Here is a 23,240-nt window from a genome sequence, read left to right on the forward strand (position 1 = left end):
AAAATTCTGTTTAAGCCTTTGAATCAATAAGTTTTTCCACGTATATATAATCATATTTATATAGGTTCTTCAAAGAAAGACGAAGGCGCTGCAATGGCAACTAAGAGGCTCAAAGAATTATAGATGACTGGACATCAAAACGTGACATCTCAGGTGTTTTAGCATCTACTTTCTAATGGACCAACTAAGTTTTCTTCATATAAGACAGCTTATATACAATTTTGTGTTCAAATGAGGTGCAGCTTACGTGTACAAAAATTATGATTGCAGAATTCAGTACTTTTCTTTTTTGTGACTTTTAGTTCATTAACTTAATTAATGGAGAATACTTATGTGATATATAGCTTCTAAATAGTTGTGCTCGGTGGGCTTGGAAACGATGCCTTTATAACGCAGGACACGACGGTTAGTCATGGGGTGTTGCCACCGTCAAAGAATCTGAACCCGTTTCTTGGATTTGTAGTTATATTTTAGCAGTATATGAAGATGATTCAAACTACCCTATTTGGGAACTTCCAGGTGGATATGAAATCGATCCGAATAATATAATTTTGAAGAGAATTTCTAATGATACTCAAGGTCGGGCCCCATCGTATTTGTTGTAATTAGATCATGCTCATTGTGATATAGTTCTTGCTATTACATGCCTTAACTTGGCCATCCATACAGATTAAACATTCTTGCTTGTTACTAAGTTGGGTCGAAGGAAATTAGATGGTGGGTATGTTCATAATGGGTTGTTAAAAGCTGCAGTAGTTATATTGGATGCCGAAAGTAACACTTTGTAGAAGCTGCTAGAGAGTTACCCGAGCTATATGTTAACTCTAACGGGTCACTCCTTGGGTCAATTGTGGCTGCATTGTTGGCCATTGTGGTGGTCACAAACCGAGATAGGTTTGGGAACATATATAGGAAGAGGGTTCGATGCTTTTTTATTGCACCCGCCAGATGTATGTCACTTAACTTGGCCTTAGATATATTGATGTCATCAATTTTGTCGTACTGCAAGCAAGTTTTTCTTACCTTTCATACAATTAGAGAGATATACTGAGACAATAAAGAGCTTTCTTGCCTTTTATGCATTGTATGATGAAAACCAGAGATAGCAAAGTGGGTGGGTTGGGTAACCAGTTAAAGAAAGTAATTTTAATTTCAGTTGTGATCCAGTTAATACACCAATATTCACAAAAGCATAGCGTTTATGTTATAACAATTTGTCATTAGTAATATAATAACGATCATGATTCTATGTTTGAACAGTTTACCATGTATAACGACCCGACTTTTTCGACTTGTTTTTGTGCCTTGTGTTTTTGCGAAACTGCGTATTTGTGCGTACTGTGCTATATTATACTCTAAAATATTAATACACGTGGTTTACTTTCATTTATATGTTAAAACATGCCTTTGAGTACGTAGGATACTTAACTTGATCACCGAAAGCCTTTATGACGTTAGTGTCACTTGACGTTTCGAACAAACTGCGTACTGCGCACACGTTTAATTTTTGCCGTAATAAGAATATTATGACTACGAAATCTTAATTATTATTTTATAATAATAATTACTTGGGTTTTTGGATGCTTAATTACGCGTAGTAATTTACTTATGCTTACTAGTTAGTCTTGTTGGACTTTCTACCTTGTTGGGCCTTAGCCCACCCTACACTAGTTAGTGGACTATTTAATTAGCCTAATTATTAATAGCTAGTGACCCATTAATAAGTAAGACAAATGCCCATTTATTAGAGGGAACATGCTAGCATTTTTGTCAAGTATTATCCTTAATGTTGCATGGGATCCTAACATAAGCACCAACTTTAGACAACCATTAACCAAAAAGCAAAAGTTTATCCCCCCCTTGTCCCCCTTGAAAATCACGACCATCACCACTGTAACGACCCTATTTTTTCCGTTATCTTTTACCGTTTGTATTTAATGTCCGTTAATTGATATTCGTGCTACGTCATTTCTATGATTTATATTACTATTTTGGTGATAATATATTCCTTATGATGTGTTATATGAATATATGTGTTCGTATTTAAAATTGTACGTTTCTACGTATTTTAGATTTATATCCGGTAAATCGTTTTGGTTTTCAAACCAACGATCAGACTTTAGTGATTTTCAAATCTGAATTATTTTATTTATGATATTTCCATATCATATGAAGTTATAAAATATTTCTATATTTTATTTTTCACGGGTGCGTGCTCTTTTCGTATTTTAAATCGCGTAGCGGTATTTTCTCGATTCGGGCTGCGTTTGATCATTCGGGCCAACATATTATAGTCCAATAGATCTATCTTTAGGATTTGCGTCAATTAGGGTGTCTGTTCCCTAATTCTTAGATTACCAGACTTAATAAAAAGGGGCATATTCGATTTCGATAATTCAACCATAGAATGTAGTTTCACGTACTTGTGTCTATTTTGTAAATCATTTATAAAACCTGCATGTATTCTCATCCCAAAAATATTAGATTTTAAAAGTGAGACTATAACTCACTTTCACATATTTTTACTTCGTCGGGAAGTAAGACTTGGCTACTGGTTGATTCACGAACCTATAACAATATATACATATATATCAAAGTATGTTCAAAATATATTTACAACACTTTTAATATATTTTGATGTTTTAAGTTTATTAAGTCAGCTGTCCTCGTTAGTAACCTACAACTAGTTGTCCACAATTAGATGTGCAGAAATAAATCGATAAATATTATCTTGAATCAATCCACGACCCAGTGTATACGTATCTCAGTATTGATCACAACTCAAACTATATATATTTTGGAATCAACCTCAACCCTGTATAGCTAACTCCAACATTCACACATAGAGTGTCTATGGTTGTTCCGAAATATATATAGATGTGTCGACATGATAGGGCGAAACATTGTATACGTGTCTATGGTATCTCAAGATTACATAATATACAATACAAGTTGATTAGGTTATGGTTGGAATAGATTTGTTACCAATTTTTACGTAGCTAAAATGAGAAAAATTATCCAATCTTGTTTTACCCATAACTTCTTCATTTTAAATCCGTTTTGAGTGAATCAAATTGCTATGGTTTCATATTGAATTCTATTTTATGAATCTAAACAGAAAAAGTTAGGTTTATAGTCGGAAAAATAAGTTACAAGTCGTTTTTGTAAAGGTAGTCATTTCAGTCGAAAGAACGACGTCTAGATGACCATTTTAGAAAACATACTTCCACTTTGAGTTTAACCATAATTTTTGGATATAGTTTCATGTTCATAATAAAAATCATTTTCTCAGAATAACAACTTTTAAATCAAAGTTTATCATAGTTTTTAATTAACTAACCCAAAACAGCCCGCGGTGTTACTACGACGGCGTAAATCCGGTTTTACGGTGTTTTTCGTGTTTCCAGGTTTTAAATCATTAAGTTAGCATATCATATAGATATAGAACATGTGTTTAGTTGATTTTAAAAGTCAACTTAGAAGGATTAACTTTTGTTTGCGAACACGTTTAGAATTAACTAAACTATGTTCTAGTGATTACAAGTTTAAACCTTCGAATAAGATAGCTTTATATGTATAAATCGAATGATGTTATGAACATCATTACTACCTTAAGTTCCTTGGATAAACCTATTGGAAAAGAGAAAAATGGATCTAGCTTCAACGGATCCTTGGATGGCTCGAAGTTCTTGAAGCAGAATCATGACACGAAAACAAGTTCAAATAAGATCATCACTTGAAATAAGATTGTTATAGTTATAGAAATTGAACCAAAGTTTGAATATGATTATTACCTTGTATTAGAATGATAACCTACTGTAAGAAACAAAGATTTCTTGAGGTTGGATGATCACCTTACAAGATTGGAAGTGAGCTAGCAAACTTGAAAGTATTCTTGATTTTATGTAACTAGAACTTGTAGAATATATGAAGAACACTTAGAACTTGAAGATAGAACTTGAGAGAGATCAATTAGATGAAGAAAATTGAAGAATGAAAGTGTTTGTAGGTGTTTTTGGTCGTTGGTGTATGGATTAGATATAAAGGATATGTAATTTTGTTTTCATGTAAATAAGTCATGAATGATTACTCATATTTTTGTAATTTTATGAGATATTTCATGCTAGTTGTCAAATGATGGTTCCCACATGTGTTAGGTGACTCACATGGGCTGCTAAGAGCTGATCATTGGAGTGTATATACCAATAGTACATACATCTAAAAGCTGTGTATTGTACGAGTACGAATACGGGTGCATACGAGTAGAATTGTTGATGAAACTGAACGAGGATGTAATTGTAAGCATTTTTGTTAAGTAGAAGTATTTTGATAAGTGTCTTGAAGTCTTTCAAAAGTGTATGAATACATATTAAAACACTACATGTATATACATTTTAACTGAGTCGTTAAGTCATCGTTAGTCGTTACATGTAAATGTTGTTTTGAAACCTTTAGGTTAACGATCTTGTTGAATGTTGTTAACCCATTGTTTATTATAACAAATGAGATGTTAAATTGTTATATTATCATGATATTATGATATATATTATATCTTAGTATGATATATATACAGTTAAATGTCGTTACAACGATAATCGTTACATATATGTCTCGTTTCGAAATCATTAAGTTAGTAGTCTTATTTTTACATATGTATTTCATTGTTAATACACTTAATAATATATTTACTTATCATTTAACATAATTAACCAAGTGTATCAATATCTTAATATGATTCATATGTACCTAGTAAGACGTTGTTATAACGATAATCGTTATATATATCGTTTCTTAAATTAATAGTCTCATTTTTATGTATATAACTCATTGTTAAAATACCTAATGAGATACATACTTATAATAAAATCATGTTAACTATATATATAACCATATATATGTCATCGTATAGTTTTTACAAGTTTTAACGTTCGTGAATTACCGGTCAACTTGGGTGGTCAATTGTCTATATGAAACCTATTTCAATTAATCAAGTCCTAACAAGTTTGATTGCTTAACATGTTGGAAACACTTAATCATGTAAATAAAAATTTCATTTAATATATATATAAACATGGAAAAGTTCGGGTCACTACAGTACCTACCCGTTAAATAAATTTCGTCCCGAAATTTTAAGCAGTTGGAGGTGTTGACGTATCTTCTGGAAATAAATGCGGGTATTTCTTCTTCATCTGATCTTCACGCTCCCAGGTGAACTCGGGTCCTCTACGAGCATTCCATCGAAACTTAACAATCGGTATCTTGTTTTGTTTAAGTCTCTTAACCTCACGATCCATTATTTCAACGGGTTCTTCAATGAATTGAAGTTTTTCATTGATTTGGATTTCGTCCAACGGAATAGTGAGATCTTCTTTAGCAAAACATTTCTTCAAATTTGAGACGTGGAAAGTGTTATGTACAGCCGCGAGTTGTTGAGGTAACTCAAGTCGGTAAGCTACTGGTCCGACACGATCAATAATCTTGAATGGCCCAATATACCTTGGATTTAATTTCCCTCGTTTACCAAATCGAACAACGCCTTTCCAAGGTGCAACTTTAAGCATGACCATCTCTCCAATTTCAAATTCTATATCCTTTCTTTTAATGTCAGCGTAGCTTTTTTGTCGACTTTGGGCGGTTTTCAACCGTTGTTGAATTTGGATGATCTTCTCGGTAGTTTCTTGTATAATCTCCGGACCCATAATCTGTCTATCCCCCACTTCACTCCAACAAATCGGAGACCTGCACTTTCTACCATAAAGTGCTTCAAACGGCGCCATCTCAATGCTTGAATGGTAGCTGTTGTTGTAGGAAAATTCTGCTAATGGTAGATGTCGATCCCAACTGTTTCCGAAATCAATAACACATGCTCGTAGCATGTCTTCAAGCGTTTGTATCGTCCTTTCGCTCTGCCCATCAGTTTGTAGATGATAGGCAGTACTCATGTCTAGACGAGTTCCTAATGCTTGCTGTAATGTCTGCCAGAATCTTGAAATAAATCTGCCATCCCTATCAGAGATAATAGAGATTGGTATTCCATGTCTGGAGACGACTTCCTTCAAATACAGTCGTGCTAACTTCTCCATCTTGTCATCTTCTCTTATTGGCAGGAAGTGTGCTGATTTGGTGAGACGATCAACTATTACCCAAATAGTATCAAAACCACTTGCAGTCCTTGGCAATTTAGTGATGAAATCCATGGTAATGTTTTTCCATTTCCATTCCGGGATTTCGGGTTGTTGAAGTAGACCTGATGGTTTCTGATGCTCAGCTTTGACCTTAGAACACGTCAAACATTCTCCTACATATTTAGCAACATCGGCTTTCATACCCGGCCACCAAAAATGTTTCTTGAGATCCTTGTACATCTTCCCCGTTCCAGGATGTATTGAGTATCTGGTTTTATGAGCTTCTCTAAGTACCATTTCTCTCATATCTCCAAATTTTGGTACCCAAATCCTTTCAGCCCTATACCGGGTTCTGTCTTCCCGAATATTAAGATGCTTCTCCGATCCTTTGGGTATTTCATCCTTTAAATTTCCCTCTTTTAAAACTCCTTGTTGCGCCTCCTTTATTTGAGTAGTAAGGTTATTATGAATCATTATATTCATAGATTTTACTCGAATGGGTTCTCTGTCCTTCCTGCTCAAGGCATCGGCTACCACATTTGCCTTCCCCGGGTGGTAACGAATCTCAAAGTCGTAATCATTCAATAATTCAATCCACCTACGCTGTCTCATATTCAGTTGTTTCTGATTAAATATGTGTTGAAGACTTTTGTGGTCGGTATATATAATACTTTTGACCCCATATAAGTAGTGCCTCCAAGTCTTTAATGCAAAAACAACCGCGCCTAATTCCAAATCATGCGTCGTATAATTTTGTTCGTGAATCTTCAATTGTCTAGACGCATAAGCAATCACCTTCGTTCGTTGCATTAATACACAACCGAGACCTTGCTTTGATGCGTCACAATAAATCATAAAATCATCATTCCCTTCAGGCAATGACAATATAGGTGCCGTAGTTAGCTTTTTCTTCAATAACTGAAACGCTTTCTCTTGTTCATCATTCCATTCAAATTTCTTCCCTTTATGCGTTAATACAGTCAAGGGTTTTGCTATTCTGGAAAAGTCTTGGATGAACCGTATGTAGTAACCAGCTAGTCCTAAAAACTGGCGTATGTGTTTCGGAGTTTTCGGGGTTTCCCACTTTTCAACAGTTTCTATCTTTGCCGGATCCACCTTAATACCTTCTTTGTTCACTATGTGACCGAGGAATTGAACTTCTTCCAACCAAAATGCACACTTTGAAAACTTAGCGTACAATTCTTCCTTCCTCAATACTTCTAACACCTTTCTCAAATGTTCACCGTGTTCTTGGTCATTCTTTGAGTAAATAAGTATGTCATCAATGAAAACAATGACAAACTTGTCAAGGTATGGTCCACACACTCGGTTCATAAGGTCCATGAACACAGCTGGTGCATTAGTTAAACCAAACGGCATGACCATAAACTCGTAATGACCGTAACGTGTTCTGAAAGCAGTCTTTGGAATATCATATTCTTTCACCCGCATTTGATGATACCCGGAACGTAAGTCAATCTTTGAATAAACAGACGAGCCTTGTAGTTGATCAAATAAATAGGTGATGTGCTTGGTTGAATGAAACCACGCTCTAAAAGTTCTTGTAATTGGCTTTGCAGTTCTTTCATCTCGCTGGGTGCGAGTCTGTAAGGAGCACGAGCTATTGGTGCAGCTCCTGGTACAAGATCTATTTGAAATTCAACGGATCAATGTGGGGGTAATCCCGGTAATTCTTTCGGAAATACATCGGGAAATTCTTTTGTGACGGGAACATCATTGATGCTCTTTTCTTCAGTTTGTACTTTCTCGACGTGTGCTAGAACAGCATAGCAACCTTTTCTTATTAGTTTTTATGCCTTCAAATTACTAATAAGATGTAGCTTTGTGTTGCCCTTTTCTCCGTACACCATTAAGGGTTTTCCTTTTTCTCGTAATGCGAATTGCATTTTTGTAACAAACGATCTCTGCTTTCACTTCTTTCAACCAGTCCATACCGATTATCACGTCAAAACTCCCTAACTCTACTGGTATCAAGTCAATCTTAAATGTTTCGCTAACCAGTTTAATTTCTCGATTCCGACATATATTATCTGCTGAAATTAATTTACCATTTGCTAATTCGAGTAAAAATTTACTATCCAACGGCGTCAATGGACAACTTAATTTAGCACAAAAATCTCTACTCATATAGCTTCTATTCGCACCCGAATCAAATAAAACGTAAGCAGATTTATTGTCAATAAGAAACGTACCCGTAACAAGCTCCGAGTCTTCCTGTGCCTCTGCCGTATTAATATTGAAAACTCTTCCGCGGCCTTGTCCATTCGTGTTCTCCTGGTTCGGGCAATTTCTAATAATGTGGCTCGGTTTTCCACATTTATAACAAACTACATTGGCATAACTTGCTCCGACACTATTTGCTCCGCCATTACTCGTTCCGACACCATTTGTTCCTTTCGTTCTGTTAACCCCTGGTCCGTAGACCTCACACTTCACCGCGCTATGACCATTTCTTTTACACTTGTTGCAAAATTTGGTGCAGAACCCCGAGTGATACTTTTCACACCTTTGGCATAGCTGCTTCTGATTGTTGTTGTTGTTGTTGTTGTTGCGGTTGTTATTGTTGTTGGGATGATTGTTGTAGTTGCTGTTGTTGTTGTTGTTGTTGGGTCGTTTGTTGTAGTTGCGATTGATGTTGCGATTGTTGGGATAATTGTTGCGATTATTATTGTAATTGCTGTTGTTGTTGTATTGGTGATTCCTATCACCGTTTTCCTCCCACTTTCTTTTGACTTGCTTCACATTGGCCTCTTCAGCCGTCTGTTCTTTAATTCTTTCCTCAATCTGGTTCACTAGTTTGTGAGCCATTCTACATGCCTGTTGTATGGAGGCGGGCTCGTGTGAACTTATATCTTCTTGGATTCTTTCCGGTAATCCTTTCACAAACGCGTCGATCTTCTCTTCCTCATCTTCGAATGCTCCCGGACACAATAGGCACAATTCTGTGAAACGTCTTTCGTACGTGGTAATATCAAATCCTTGGGTTCGTAACCCTCTAAGTTCTGTCTTGAGCTTATTGACCTCGGTTCTGGGACGGTACTTCTCGTTCATCAAGTGCTTGAATGCTGACCACGGTAGTGCGTACGCATCGTCTTGTCCCACTTGCTCTAGATAGGTATACCACCATGTTAACGCAGAACATGTGAAGGTATGCGTAGCGTACTTCACTTTGTCCTCTTCAGGACACTTACTTATGGCAAACACCGATTCGACCTTCTCGGTCCACCGTTTCAATCCTATCGGTCCTTCGGTTCCATCAAATTCCAAAGGTTTGCAGGCAGTGAATTCTTTGTAGGTGCATCCTACACGATTTTCTGTACTGCTATATCATAACCCGTCCTTAACCATAAGAACAAGTTAGATAACGTATGATTTCATTGCGAGGTATTGACCTCTATATGCGACATTTTTAAAAGAACAACTGCATTTATTTTACATTACAAACCATAACTCTTATTTTAATACAAGCTTTAGACAATATAAAGATGATTATCGTTTAGCGATAATCTTAGACTTACAAACTTTACATGTGATGATAACAATACGATTTCTAGCATATTTTACATTACAATTCCTCGGATATGCAGTTTTATTTTTGACACAAATATGCATACTCAAGATCTTGCTTAAATTCAACATGTTGCAGCGGAAGCTTCTAATTATCACCTGAGAATAGACATGCTTAAAACGTCAACATAAAGTTGGTGAGATATAGGTTTAATGCCGGCAGCGATATAAATATAGACCACAAGATTTCATATATAAACATTTTAATAAAAATATTCTAAGTGGTTGAGCACTTGGTAACCATACTTAACATTTAATCACGTCGCATATTCCCTTTATTATGAAATCTTACTACACCGTACCAAGTGTAGTCACAAAACGAAGTACTGTGCAACCGTTGAATATTGGTCGTCCAGTCCGGTTGGGGTTGTCAGGCCCGATAGATCTATCAACAGGATTCGCGTTTACAATACCGCTGTAAATAACAGTTACCAAGCTACAGGGAAGTATGCCAGTGGTACAACTCAACGTAGAATATATTTTTCAGTTACTTGTGTCCATAACGTAAAACATAAAATACATGTATTCTCATCCCGAAATACTTAGAGTTTAAAAGTGGGACTATATACTCACTTTCGTCTTGAAGATATGTAATTTTGACTTGGTCTCCGATTGATATCACGAACCTATCCATATATAGTTTATCAATATATTTCCATTTTAAACACTCGTCACATATATATACTTATTATACTTTTAATAGTTTTAATAATTTCTTAGTCCGTAGTTAGCAGTCCGATGTTAGTAATTCAATTTTAATGGTTCATATTTAGGTGTTTAATAAATAAAACCCCCATCAAAATAAATAAAACCCCATCGTATTTGTATTGGTCGGGATTAATCTTGACCCATGGTACCGGTGTTGTCAAATGACGTGTTGCGTACATAAAGTACCGGTGTTGTCAAATGACGTGTTGCGTACAATCATGTGATCTTATGATTAATCTTCTCGTATTGTTTACGGGTGATCCTGAACCATATAAAATTAAATTATGAGTACATATATATAAAATATCATGTTATTTTAAAAAGATGTGATTTATTTGATTTTCTCCAATTATTTTCGTAGCTAAACTAGTCTTAGATATCCGATCTCGTTTTGGTCATAGTTTCTTCGTTACAACTCCGTTTTCGTTGATTCAACTTGCCACTTCCTTGGATCGAGTCCCTCTTTAAGACTATGAACTGTAAATACCTTATTTTGTATTCGAAATCACAGGTCATAGGTCAAACTTTAGTGAAACTTATGAAGTTAATCATTTTCCATCATGTAAACAACCTTAAATGATTATTTTTCTAAAAATACTTATACTTTGAGTTAAATCATGAAATTTTTATGTGTTATCATATTCATAGTAAAAATAATTTTTCCAGAAAATAAACCTCCAATTCAAAGTTTAAGATGGTTTTTAATTATCCAACCCAAAACAGCCCCCGGTTGCACTCCGACGTCGTAAATTCAGTTTTTAAGGTGTTCTTTGAAAAACCAAGTTATACCTTGTTAAATTAGTATATATTTATGATATATTACAGGTCTTGAAGTATTTTAAAAGTTAAGTTAGAAGGATCTATTTAGTTTGCAAACAAGTTTGAAAACATTCAAACTATGTTCTTGTTGTTAAAATTTTATACCATATAATAAGATAGCTATATATATATGAATCGAATAAGGTTATGAACAAAGTTACTACCTCAAGTTACTTGGACAAGATTGCTGTAAAAGAGGAGTAAAGACCTAGAACCAAAAGAGTGGTGGAGTTGGATGAAAGATTGGAAGTAAACTTGTGTTCTTGAAAGGATTCTTGAAGTGTTTTTGTAAGGTTTTTCTTATGGTGTTTAAGTGATGTTTTTATGGCTAGATCTTCATGGATACTAGCTGAATGGTTATGGAGTTTCTTAAGAGTGTGTTTTTGTTAAAGGAAATGTGTAGTAAAATGAAAATGGAATGGAGTATAAATGGTGGTGTAAAAGGTGTATAAGTTTGTAATTTTGTGAAAAAATCTTTTAATCATGTGAAATTATCATACTAGATAACAAAAGTAGTTACCTTATACATAAGGCATTGAACAAGGGCTGGTTGGTGGTGATTTGATGTGTATATACCAATAGTAAATATGTATAGAGGTTAGGTATGATACGAGTACATGTACTCTAGATATACGTATAGAAATCTTGTGAAAAATGGAATGAGAATTCAAATATAGCTATCTTTTGTGAATATACTTATATTGTTTTATGTATTTAAGTCCTTAAAAGTGATTAAATACATTACTTATATGATATATGTATAAACATTATATGTTATAAGTATTTATGTCAAATAACGTTACGTATGGTTATCGTTTTGAAAACTTAAGTTAGTAGTTTCAAAATATACTTATAACTTATTGTTATTAATACAAAATGAGATATTAAAACATTCTTGGATCATGTTAAATATGTATATATACATATATATACACAAACGTATAATTATCATATGTTATATAGTTCGTGATATCATCGGTCAAACTAGACGGTCAAACGTTGTGTAAAACTCTTTTCGAAAACATAAGTCTCAACAATTTGGATTGCTTATCATGTTGGTAAGGTTTAATTTATGTAAATATTAATCTTATAAGTATAGAACGATCGAAAAAGTGCGGGTCATTACAGTACCTACCCGTTAAATAAATTTCGTCCTGAAATTTTAAAATTGTACCTATTTTGCGTCATTGGAAAACAAGTGTGGATATTTTTGTTTCATTTGATCCTCTCGTTCCCAAGTAAACTCGGGACCCCTTCAAGCATTCCAACGAACCTTAACGATCGGTATGTTGCTCTGCTTGAGCCGTTTAACTTCACGATCCATGATTTTGATTGGTTCTTCGATGAATTGTAGTTTCTCGCCGACATGGATTTCTTCAAGAGGAATGGTGAGGTCTTCCTTTGCAAGACACTTCTTAAGGTTTGAGACGTGAAAAGTATTATGTACTCCGGCGAGTTGTTGCGGTAACTCGAGTCGATAAGCTACCGGTCCAATGCGTTCGATGATCTTGAACGGGCCTACATACCTTGGGTTTAGTTTACCCCTTTTTCCAAAACGTATTACACATTTCCAAGGTGACACCTTTAACATAACCATGTCACCGATCTGAAACTCTAATGGTTTCCTTCGAACATCGGCGTAGCTCTTTTGGCGACTACGGGCTGTTTTCAATCTCTCCTTGATTTGTACTATCTTCTCAGTCGTTTCGTGTATGATCTCGGGACCAGTTAATTGTCGATCTCCTACTTCATTCCAACAAATAGGAGATCTACACTTCCTTCCGTACAATGCTTCGAATGGCGCAGCTTTAATGCTCGCATGATAACTATTATTATACGAGAATTCTGCTAATGGTAGATATTTATCCCATCCGTTTCCAAAATCGATCACACATGCCCTGAGCATGTCTTCAAGAGTCTGAATCGTTCTTTCACTCTGCCCGTCGGTTTGCGGATGATACGCGGTACTCATATCCAAACGAGTTCCTAGGGCCTCCTGTAGTGATTGCCAGAACTTTGATGTAAATCTACTATCACGATCGGATATAATGGAAATAGGTATTCCATGCCTTGAAACAACTTCCTTTATATACAATCGTAATAGTTTCTCCATTCTATCCGTTTCCTTTATAGGCAAGAAATGTGCAGACTTGGTGAGACGATCAACAATCACCCAAATGGTGTCGTATCCCCAGGCAGTCTTTGGTAACTTCGTGATGAAATCCATGGTAATACCATCCCATTTCCATTCTGGGATTTCTGGTTGTTGAAGTAACCCTGACGGCTTCTGGTGTTCAGCTTTGACTTTGGAACAAGTTAAACATTCCCCAACATATGTTGCAACGTCTGTCTTTAAATTAGGCCACCAATAATGTGTCTTAAGATCTTGGTACATCTTTCCAACTCCAGGATGTATCGAGTATCTTGTCTTATGTGCCTCATTCAATATCAACTTCCTTAATCCACCCAACTTCGGTACCCAAATACGGTTTGCAAAATATCGAATTCCATCTTCCCGTATAACGAGTTGCTTCTCATACTTCTTCATTATTTCATTTCCTATATTTTCTTTAGTAAGTGCTTCTCGTTGAACTTCTTTGATTTGTGAGTTGAGATTCATGCGAATTTTTATGTTCATCGCTCGTACTCGAATTGGTTCTCGTTCCTTTCTGCTTAGAGCGTCGGCCACCACGTTCGCTTTCCCGGGATGATAACGAATTTCACAATCATAGTCATTTATTAACTCAACCCACCTACGTTGCCTCATGTTCAGCTGTTTTTGATCGAAAATATGTTGAAGGCTTTTATGATCAGTAAACACAGTGCATTTAACCCCATACAAGTAGTGTCTCCATATCTTCAATGCAAACACGACTGCTCCCAGTTCTAGATCATGCGTCGTATAATTCCGCTCGTGAATCTTTAATTGTCGGGATGCGTATGCAATAACTTTCTTCCGTTGCATAAGAACGCAACCAAAACCTTGTCGTGAAGCGTCACAATATATTTCAAAATCATCGTTCCCTTCTGGTAACGATAAAATAGGCGCCGTAGTCAACTTATTTTTCAGTAATTGAAATGCACTCTCCTGCTCAGAAGTCCATTCATATTTCTTCCCTTTTTGCGTTAACGCTGTCAACGGCTTAGCTATTCGGGAAAAATCTTGAATAAACCTTCTATAATAACCGGCTAAACCCAAAAATTGGCGTATCTGCATTGGTGTCTTAGGAGTCTCCCATTTTTCAATGGCTTCAATTTTTGCTGGATCAACCTGAATTCCTTTGCTACTAACAACGTGGCCAAGAAATTGCACTTCTTTCAACCAGAAAGCACATTTAGAAAATTTAGCATATAGCTGTTCTTTTCTTAACAACTCTAATATCAACCTTAAATGCTGCTCATGCTCTTGCTCACTCTTGGAATAGATAAGAATATCATCAATGAAAACAATAACAAACTTATCTAAATATGGACTACAAACTCGATTCATGAGGTCCATGAATACAGCTGGCGCATTCGTCAATCCAAACGGCATGACCAAAAATTCGTAATGACCGTAGCGTGTCCGAAAAGCAGTTTTCGGTATATCTTCTTCTTTGACACGTAATTGATGATAGCCCGATCTTAGGTCAATTTTCGAGTACACATATGATACTTGGAGTTGATCAAATAAGTCGTCAATTCTCGGTAGTGGATACCGATTCTTGATAGTTAACTTATTTAATTCACGATAATCTATACACATTCGGAAAGATCCGTCTTTCTTCTTGACGAATAAAATTGGAGCTCCCCACGGTGAAGTACTTGGTCGTATGAATCCACGATCCAGTAATTCTTTTAACTGACTCTGAAGTTCTTTTAACTCGGACGGTGCAAGTCTATATGGAGCACGGGCAACCGGTGCAGCTCCTGGTACAAGATCTATTTGAAATTCTACAGATCTAAATGGAGGTAATCCCGGCAACTCTTCCGGAAATACTTCAGGAAAATCTCTTGCCACAGGCACATCATTGATGCACTTCTCTTTTTCTTTCTTTTCGACTTTATTAACATGTGCTAAGATAGCATAGTACCCTTTCTTCAAGCACTTATGAGCTTTCAAATAACTAATGAGTTTTAGCTTTGAGTTACCCTTCTCTCCATAAATCATTACTGGCGTTTTATCCTTACGAGGAATGCGAATTGCCTTCTTGGCGCACACAACTTCAGCTCCTATTTTGGACATCCAGTCCATGCCGATTATTACATCAAAACTTCCTAATTCTACGGGTATCAAATCAATCTTAAATGTTTCTCCGGCTAAATTTATTTTACAATCACGGCAAATTTTATCGGCTTTAATTAGTTTACCATTAGCTAACTCAATCATGTACTTAGCATCTAGAGGTAATGATGAACAATTCAATTTAGCGTGAAAGTCTCTACACACGTAACTTCTATCAGCACCAGTATCAAATATAATAGATGCGGATAAGTTATTAATGGTAAACGTACCCGTAACAAGCTCCGGGTCTTCACACGCCTCTCTAGCATTAATTACAAATGCTCTCCCTCGTGCAGGTCCGATATTCTTCTCTGGATTCGGGCACTGGCTCTTATAATGACCCTTTTTTCCACATCCATAACAAGTAACAGTAGCCAAAGCAGTTCTATTTGCATTAGTGGCAGGAGTCTTGGTACCATTTGTATTTGTAACGAGAGCCCTACAATCTTCAGCAAGATGACCCTTTCGATTACATTTGTTGCATACCACATTACAGTAACCAGAGTGATGTTTGTGGCATCGGTTGCATAAAGGATTTTGTCATTTATAACCAAAGCTTAAACCACTACCCGCACCTTGCGTGATTTCTTGTTTCTTAAAAGATTGTTGTTGGTTACCTCGATCATAATTTCCATTCCACTTTCTTTTGTTACCTGATACCTTCACATCAGTATTGGATACTTTCTTATCCATGATGACCTGATCCATTAGCTCGTTTGCCATGGTTATAGCTTCATGAATTGTCTTAGGTTTCGATGCTGTAACATTTGCCTTGACCTTTTTGGGCAAACCATCTTTGTACATTTCAATTTTCCGTTCTTCGGTTGGAACCAATTCAGGACATAGCAAAACTAATTCCATGAATCGCTGATTGTAGTTGGTGATTTCAGTACCAATAACCTTCAGACTTCGTAATTCATCTTCCAACTTCCTAACCTCGTTCCTTGGACAATATTCGTTGATTAACATTGTTTTGAATTCTTCCCATGGAGTATCATAAGCTACATCTCCTCCTACAGCCTTCACATAATTTTTCCACCACGTGAGTGCACTATCTTGTAAAGTGCACGATGCATACTTGGTCATGTCCTTTTCAACACAACCACTTATTTTAAACACAGTCTCCATCTTTTCTATCCACCGGGTTAAACCGATCGGTCCTTCTGTTCCACTGAATGATGAGGGCTTGCAAGCTTGAAAAGTTTTGTAAGTGCACCCCACACGAGGATTTGGGTTAACTGCAGCACCTCTTGCAGCCTCGACCCATAACATTCTGTCGTTCACTCGCTGATTGATGAGTTCCTGGATTTCTTGTTCCGTCATTCGGTTCAATCGCGCCATATTCTTCTATAAGAATGAAAAGAAAATAATTATTCACATGGAATATTATAGATGTAGTGTATATTTACAGTACATTATAGCTTATTAATAATATGAACCAGGTATTATTATAAAAGCCTTTTCTTCTTATTAGCGTTTTATAATTATATCTAGGGTAGTACCTACCCGTTAATGTCCATACTTAATAGCTTAGTACAGAATCAATTACTACCATCTAAATAATACTTAACCATGGAAAATTATTGCATTTCACACTTCACTATTTTACATATGCTTATCTTACATCAAACATTAAGCAAACCACACTAATAATATTATACAAAACATTATATGATCCCATGGTTTAATACGGCAGTGCATCGTTTGATCTATTTTCTAGGACGTTTAGGTTCAAAGAATCGCTTAACGCTTATCCTGGCTGTCTGCCTATATTTTGGCTGTGGGGCTGAAGAACTGGATGCCAGGATAGAACGAATAGGAATAGCGGGAATAGGGGTGGTAGTGTCTAGTGGAGTTGGTGCCACATCATCCTTACTAAACTCAGGATTTGAATTTTCTAATTCATTAGCCTTTCGTTTCTTTCCTAGTTCGAACTTGTCTTTCGTAATTTCTTGTATTTCTTCCTCGGGTTCACTTTCCTCCTCGGGTTCACTTTCCTCCTCGGGTTCACTTTCTGGGTTCTTTATTGTTGGTTCATCCGGAATTTGTGAGTCTTCCCCAAAGATATTATTTTCGTCATCGGATAGGTTAATGACTGAAACACCATCTGAAGATTCTGATTCGGAGTCGCTGAATGTGATAATAAGTTTTGAGCCCGACATCTATCACACAACAACTAACCCCATTAGTACTACATAATATTTACATATAAATTTTAACCAACAATGATAAGCAATGGTTTTTAAATCAGACCCGGTCAAAGTCCAGACTTACTAATGTATCCTAACGACTTATCAGTTAGACACACTAATGCAAACCTGGTTCGCTAAGACCACCGCTCTGATACCACATGTCATAACCCGTCCTTAACCATAAGAACAAGTTAGATAACGTATGATTTCATTGCGAGGTATTGACCTCTATATGCGACATTTTTAAAAGAACAACTGCATTTATTTTACATTACAAACCATAACTCTTATTTTAATACAAGCTTTAGACAATATAAAGATGATTATCGTTTAGCGATAATCTTAGACTTACAAACTTTACATGTGATGATAACAATATGATTTCTAGCATATTTTACATTACAATTCCTCGGATATGCAGTTTTATTTTTGACACAAATATGCATACTCAAGATCTTGCTTAAATTCAACATGTTGCAGCGGAAGCTTCTAATTATCACCTGAGAATAGACATGCTTAAAACGTCAACATAAAGTTGGTGAGATATAGGTTTAATGCTGGCAGCGATATAAATATAGACCACAAGATTTCATATATAAACATTTTAATAAAAATATTCTAAGTGGTTGAGCACTTGGTAACCATACTTAACATTTAATCACGTCGCATATTCCCTTTATTATGAAATCTTACTACACCGTACCAAGTGTAGTCACAAAACGAAGTACTGTGCAACCGTTGAATACTGGTCGTCCAGTCCGGTTGGGGTTGTCAGGCCCGATAGATCTATCAACAGGATTCGCGTTTACAATACCGCTGTAAATAACAGTTACCAAGCTATAGGGAAGTATGCCAGTGGTACAACTCAACGTAGAATATATTTTTCAGTTACTTGTGTCCATAACGTAAAACATAAAATACATGTATTCTCATCCCGAAATACTTAGAGTTTAAAAGTGGGACTATATACTCACTTTCGTCTTGAAGATATGTAATTTTGACTTGGTCTCCGATTGATATCACGAACCTATCCATATATAGTTTATCAATATATTTCCATTTTAAACACTCGTCACATATATATACTTATTATACTTTTAATAGTTTTAATAATTTCTTAGTCCGTAGTTAGCAGTCCGATGTTAGTAATTCAATTTTAATGGTTCATATTTAGGTGTTTAATAAATAAAACCCCCATCAAAATAAATAAAACCCCATCGTATTTGTATTCGTCGGGATTAATCTTGACCCATGGTACCGGTGTTGTCAAATGACGTGTTGCGTACATAAAGTACCGGTGTTGTCAAATGACGTGTTGCGTACAATCATGGGATCTTATGATTAATCTTCTCGTATTGTTTACGGGTGATCCTGAACCATATAAAATTAAATTATGAGTACATATATATAAAATATCATGTTATTTTAAAAAGATGTGATTTATTTGATTTTCTCCAATTATTTTCGTAGCTAAACTAGTCTTAGATATCCGATCTCGTTTTGGTCATAGTTTCTTCGTTGCAACTCCGTTTTCGTTGATTCAACTTGCCACTTCCTTGGATCGAGTCCCTCTTTAAGACTATGAACTGTAAATACCTTATTTTGTATTCGAAATCACAGGTCATAGGTCAAACTTTAGTGAAACTTATGAAGTTAATCATTTTCCATCATGTAAACAACCTTAAATGATTATTTTTCTAAAAATACTTATACTTTAAGTTAAATCATGAAATTTTTATGTGTTATCATATTCATAGTAAAAATAATTTTTCCAGAAAATAAACCTCCAATTCAAAGTTTAAGATGGTTTTTAATTATCCAACCCAAAACAGCCCCCGGTTGCACTCCGACGTCGTAAATTCAGTTTTTAAGGTGTTCTTTGAAAAACCAAGTTATACCTTGTTAAATTAGTATATATTTATGATATATTACAGGTCTTGAAGTATTTTAAAAGTTAAGTTAGAAGGATCTATTTAGTTTTCAAACAAGTTTGAAAACATTCAAACTATGTTCTTGTTGTTAAAATTTTATACCATATAATAAGATAGCTATATATATATGAATCGAATAAGGTTATGAACAAAGTTACTACCTCAAGTTACTTGGACAAGATTGCTGTAAAAGAGGAGTAAAGACCTAGAACCAAAAGAGTGGTGGAGTTGGATGAAAGATTGGAAGTAAACTTGTGTTCTTGAAAGGATTCTTGAAGTGTTTTTGTAAGGTTTTTCTTATGGTGTTTAAGTGATGTTTTTATGGCTAGATCTTCATGGATACTAGCTGAATGGTTATAGAGTTTCTTAAGAGTGTGTTTTTGTTAAAGGAAATGTGTAGTAAAATGAAAATGGAATGGAGTATAAATGGTGGTGTAAAAGGTGTATAAGTTTGTAATTTTGTGAAAAAATCTTTTAATCATGTGAAATTGTCATACTAGATAACAAAAGTAGTTACCTTATACATAAGGCATTGAACAAGGGCTGGTTGGTGGTGATTTGATGTGTATATACCAATAGTAAATATGTATAGAGGTTAGGTATGATACGAGTACATGTACTCTAGATATACGTATAGAAATCTTGTGAAAAATGGAATGAGAATTCAAATATAGCTATCTTTTGTGAATATACTTATATTGTTTTATGTATTTAAGTCCTTAAAAGTGATTAAATACATTACTTATACGATATATGTATAAACATTATATGTTATAAGTATTTATGTCAAATAACGTTACGTATGGTTATCGTTTTGAAAACTTAAGTTAGTAGTTTCAAAATATACTTATAACTTATTGTTATTAATACAAAATGAGATATTAAAACATTCTTGGATCATGTTAAATATGTATATATACATATATATACACAAACGTATAATTATCATATGTTATATAGTTCGTGATATCATCGGTCAAACTAGACGGTCAAACGTTGTGTAAAACTCTTTTCGAAAACATAAGTCTCAACAATTTGGATTGCTTATCATGTTGGTAAGGTTTAATTTATGTAAATATTAATCTTATAAGTATAGAACGATCGAAAAAGTGCGGGTCATTACATGCTAGATCCAAGGTTATTGTTGGTATGTAGCGCAGCCTGTACTGCGGCTATGTTTGAAGCTAGAAAAGTACGGAATTCCTCTTCGTTCATATTCACGGTGTGTCGAGTAGTCGGTGCCATTTCCTTCAAAATAGTCAAATAGAACAAGTTAATCATACAGAATATTAAGAGTAGTTAATAGTATTTCGTAGCATAATATGAACTCATTTATAAAAGCTTTTTCTTCATATTAGCGTTTTATAAGTTTAAATTCGGGTAGTACCTACCCGTTAAGTTCATACTTAGTAGCTAATATACAATTCAACTACTACAATTCTATATGAAAAACTGATTATAATAATATTTTGCGTTCAAACTTTTACACAATATTTTACAAACTTACAATACCGCTTATTTTACATATAGCATGAAATATAGCACACAATAAATTTGATACAAGATGGTTGTGAAGATAATTCTAGCTAGTACACAAGTCGTTCAGCAAAGGCAATAAAGACACGTAATTCATACGTCCAGAAACAAGTCATGCATTCTGGTTTTACTAGGACTACTTCCCATCCTTGGTCTTGTGGAACATAACCGTTATGGCCGTTGATAAGACAGTGTGTTGTAACGTCGTCAAAGGGACGAGGGTTACGTAATGACCAACAGTCTCGTAATAACCTAAAAACCTCATTTCTTACCCCAATTACCGACTCCGTCACTTGTGGGAACGTTTTGTTTAATAGTTGTAGCCCGATGTTCTTGTTCTCACTTTGGTGAGAAGCGAACATTACTAATCCATAAGCATAACATGCTTCTTTATGTTACATGTTAGCCGCTTTTTCTAAATCACGAAGTCCAATATTTGGATATATTGAGTCAAAATAATTTCTTAACCCATTGCGTAAAATAGCATTTGGGTTTCCCGCAATATATGCGTCAAAGTAAACACATCGTAACTTATGGATTTCCCAATGTGATATCCCCCATCTTTCGAACGAAAGCCTTTTATAAACCAAGGCATTCTTGGAACGTTCTTCGAATGTCTTACAAACTGATCTCGCCTTAAATAGTTGTGCCGAAGAATTCTGACCGACTCTAGACAAGATTTCATCAATCATGTCTCCGGGTAGGTCTCTTAAAATATTGGGTTGTCTATCCATTTTGTGTTTTTATACTGTAAAATAGACAAGAGTTAGATTCATAAAAAAAATACTTATTAATACAAGCAATTTTTACATATATCATAAAGCATAAGCATACTATATTACATATATTACACCACACGAATACAACTATCTTATTCCAACTCGCTTGTTTCTTCTTCTTCGGTTTTGGTTCGTTCTGCCAAGTTTCTAGGGATATATGATGTTCCCCTAATACGAGCTGTCGTTTTCCACAACGGTTTAGAAAAACCTGGTGGTTTAGAGGTTCCCGGGTCATTGTTACAACTTAAGGGCTTCGGGGGTTGACGATACATATAAAGTTCATCGGGGTTGGAATTAGATTTCTCTATTTTTATACCCTTTCCCTTATTATTTTCTTTTGCCTTTTTAAATTCAGTTGGGGTAATTTCTATAACATCATCGGAATTCTCATCGGAATCCGATTCATCGGAGAATTGGTAATCCCCCCAATATTTTGCTTCCTTGGTGGAAACACCATTGACCATAATTAACCTTGGTCGGTTGGTTGAGGATTTTCTTTTACTTAACCGTTTTATTATTTCCCTCACCGGTTCTATTTCCTCCTCTGGTTCCTCCTCTTCCGGTTCTGATTCTTCTTCCGGTTCTTCTTCGAGAACTTGTGAATCAGTCCAATATATATTCGACTCTTCGTTATTATTAGGTGAGTCAATGAGATTTGTGCTAGAGGTAGACATCTATCATACAATATCAAACATGTTAAGAGATTAATATATCACATAATATATACATGTTAATAATATATAGTTTCCAACAAAAATGTTAAGCAATCATTTTTAAAGAAAACACGGTCGAAGTCCAGATTCACTAATGCATCCTAACAAACTCGATAAGATACACTAATGCAAATTTTCTGGTTCTCTAAGACCAACGCTCGGATACCAACTGAAATGTCCCGTTCTTATTGATTAAAAATGTTCCATATTAATTGATTTCGTTACGAGGTTTTGACCTCTATATGAGACGTTTTTCAAAGACTGCATTCATTTTAAAACAAACCATAACCTTTATTTCATCAATAAAGGTTTAAAAAGCTTTACGTAGATTATCAAATAATGATAATCTAAAATATCATGTTTACACACGACCATTACATAATGGTTTACAATACAAATATGTTACAACAAAATAAGTTTCTTGAATGCAGTTTTTACACAATATCATACAAGCATGGACTTCAAATCTCGTCCTTATTTAAGTATGTGACAGCGGAAGCTCTTAATAATCACCTGAGAATAAACATGCTTAAAACGTCAACAAAAATGTTGGTGAGTTATAGGTTCAACCTATATGTATCAAAT

At 35.2% G+C, this 23,240-nt stretch overlaps 1 pseudogene; it reads left to right on the top strand.

Moving 5' to 3' along the window:
• Positions 1 to 231: 231 nt before the first annotated feature.
• LOC139855207 (uncharacterized) overlaps positions 232 to 23,240 on the top strand; it is a 59,820-nt pseudogene continuing 36,811 nt past the window's right edge.

This window comes from Rutidosis leptorrhynchoides, chromosome 6 (assembly GCF_046630445.1).
Source record: "Rutidosis leptorrhynchoides isolate AG116_Rl617_1_P2 chromosome 6, CSIRO_AGI_Rlap_v1, whole genome shotgun sequence".
Classification (NCBI taxonomy): Eukaryota; Viridiplantae; Streptophyta; class Magnoliopsida; order Asterales; family Asteraceae; genus Rutidosis; species Rutidosis leptorrhynchoides.